The following is a 3,096-nucleotide window of genomic DNA, read 5'->3' as shown; positions in this document are numbered from 1 at the left end:
AAAACAATCTAATAATCTTTGCATTATTAGAATTAAATAAAAAGCTAGAAGATAACATAACCAAATTAAATTTAAAAAAATTAGATATACTATTAGAAGCTAAAAATCCTAAAGAAAAGACAAAACAAGATATATAACGACATACAGACTTTAATAGAACAACTCAAGAAGGCAGAAATAACTCCACAAAAGGATAAACCAAGAATAACAAAAAAAGGATAAGTCATGGACATTTTTCAAACACGAATAGAAGTTCCCAAGAAAGACAAAGGGCCAGTTTCTCTCAAGATAGACTAGGAAACAATATGCTAGCTAGAATAATGAATTCATCCAGACCTAGTAGCAGTCAACAATTAGATGAAATAATAGACGTAGACAAAAATATAGAAATCTTCCAATAAAACAAATTAAGACTATTAAATCCACAGGTACTGTATAATACAGGACTATTTTTTTTCAACAGCACACTTATATAGACATTATAGAGAAGAATAGTTGTGTTTATCAGAAAATGATAGTGAAAATATAAGCTTAATTAGCAAAGAATCTATGAAAGAATACAAAAAAGACGAATGAATCGCATGCATATGGGACTGGTAGTAATTGAACTTAAAGGATTAACTAGAAAAAACCTAGGTACTAAAGTACTAATTACATTATACGATGATAGAATCAAAAAGATCCATAATATGTTTAACAGAAGTAGATATAACCAATAATGGAGGAATATTTTACTGTAGTCCAGACTTCATGATAAATTCAAATGAATTTGAAAAATATATAAAAATAGGAATTCAGACCAAAGGTTATGAAGAAATGAACTGTGGAAATAATCTGCTAAGTATGTGTTGGCTTCATTGGAAAACTAGTCACTAATAGCAATTCAAAGTTCAAAATTAAAATAGATGATGCAGTAGGATTAATGGGAAATAAAGGGATAATATTAATGAAACCTTTAAAGATAGACTCAGAACAATATGCGGGTAGAGAATGGAATCTAGAAAAAATTTGTAAAAAAGAAGTATTAAGATTCAATGACCACCTTACATATACTAATAATAAAGGACAGACCTCAATTCGATTCACCGACTACAGATATACAGACCAAAAAGAAATAGATGAAGATTTAGATGACAACGAAACAACCATAAATATGGAAGGAATGAATATTCAAATTATAAAAGAAGAAGACTATGAAGTAGATATATCAATAGCAAAGGCCAAAGAAATACACGAATTGAATAAAATTACTTTATTGAAATGTAAAGACTGTAAATTAGGAGAAATCGAATTTGCTATAGTAGAACAACACTTTAAAGAATGTAAATTCAGAACAAACAATTATGGGTATAGACAAGAAGAAGATGCACAAGAGGAAAGCGATGATGAAACAACACATAGTATAAAAGAATTTATGGAAACTGCTTCTACAAGTTCAAGCCCCTTCCAATAGACAACTCAAGTACCACCAGTAGAATATACTATAGGTAACTTGCCCCGACATAGACAGGATCCGGCAACCGAACCAGAAATGGTCAGACCCATAGGAATAAGAATGCCAATAGAATCCCCTATCAAACTCCAAGATGGAGGAGATAGAGGAAAAATATTAAATGTAGCAGCTCATGACCCTCAATTATGAAATTCAGTAATAGATGTACGGAAAGGAATAGTAGTAGCAGACTATATACACCATTATAGTGAAACAGATGCAGAAACTATGTATAGATACATGGAGACTTTTCTAGGAGAGTCAATTAAAGGAGTATGGGAAGCATACAAAGTAGCTTACCCTCAAGAATTCCAAGAACTAGTAAACATGGGACCAAACCCGTATAATTTTACTAATAAAATACATAGCTTAATAACAAGAGAAGACCCAAATAGCGGATTAGTAGTATTACAAAAGAATGCGCTAATAAAATTAGAACAACTTAGTTTAACTAATTGGAGCCATATAAAAATTTCTTAAAAGACTATTTTTACTATTGTGCCATAAGTGGCAATGCATTTGATCAAAGTTTAGGAAAAAATCTTTTTAACAAACTCCCTGGAGCCTTAGGAAGAGAAATAGAAGAAAGATGGAACAAAAGAGAGGGAGTAATACAAAATTCAAATGTAAACTGGTCCATAGGACATAAAATACAACATGTTATGGAAATATTACAGGAGAAATGTACGAATATACAAATACAAAAACAATTAAAACAAAACGAGACTGGTTTTTTGTAAAAATATATATACAACACAAAGTTATGATCAAAGTACACCAAAAAGAAAATACAAAAGGACATATCAAAATAACCAAGAGTACAAACCTAAGAAAACGCATTATCTAAGAAGATCTACGGCAAGAAAGCCTTACCTAAATAAAGATAGACACGTAAGAAAACATAATAATAATAGAATTTACAAAAATAGGCTAGCTTGTTTTACATGTGGAAGTGAAGAATATCTAGCTAATACTTGTCCAGGTAGAAATAACAGTAGAACACGAAATGCTCGGCTCATAGAAGATTTCCAAGAAACCCTGATAAATGTAGATGAATATATGTCAGTTAATGAAAGCATATATTTAGTAATAAGCATAGATGTCGTAGAAGGAAGAAAACAAGACTCATCTGATTCAGAAGAAGGAACTTTAATAAATGAAATAGGATTAGAGAAGCTAGATTTAAATATAAAAAATTATACTTTTGTTAATATACAATGTGATCACCAATTTTGTAAGGGAAAAGGATTAGATAGTCAACGATGCTTTAATTGTACATGATATCCAAGTAAAGACAGAAGAGTCAAATGCATGAATTGTTATATAGAAGGTTGCATTAGGTGCATTGAATTTTTTTTTAATATTAAAATAATAGAAGCAACTGTAAGCACAAAAGAACAGACATTAAAATCCTTAGAAGAACGAATTGATAGTTTAGAGGAAAGAATAAGTAGACTAGAAAAACGGAAAAAGAAAGTAGAAGAAACCAGCCAAAAAGAAGAACCCAGCCAGATTATAACGCCAGAATTAGAAATAGAACTTTTAAACGAAAAAGAAGACGACAAGTCATTTGAAGGACTGATTTGTAATGAAGACAAGAAAAT

The sequence above is a fragment of the Solanum verrucosum genome, unplaced genomic scaffold, assembly GCF_900185275.1.
Source record: "Solanum verrucosum unplaced genomic scaffold, falcon-dt-bn FXZP01000182.1, whole genome shotgun sequence".
Classification (NCBI taxonomy): Eukaryota; Viridiplantae; Streptophyta; class Magnoliopsida; order Solanales; family Solanaceae; genus Solanum; species Solanum verrucosum.
This window is presented reverse-complemented; position numbering follows the sequence as displayed.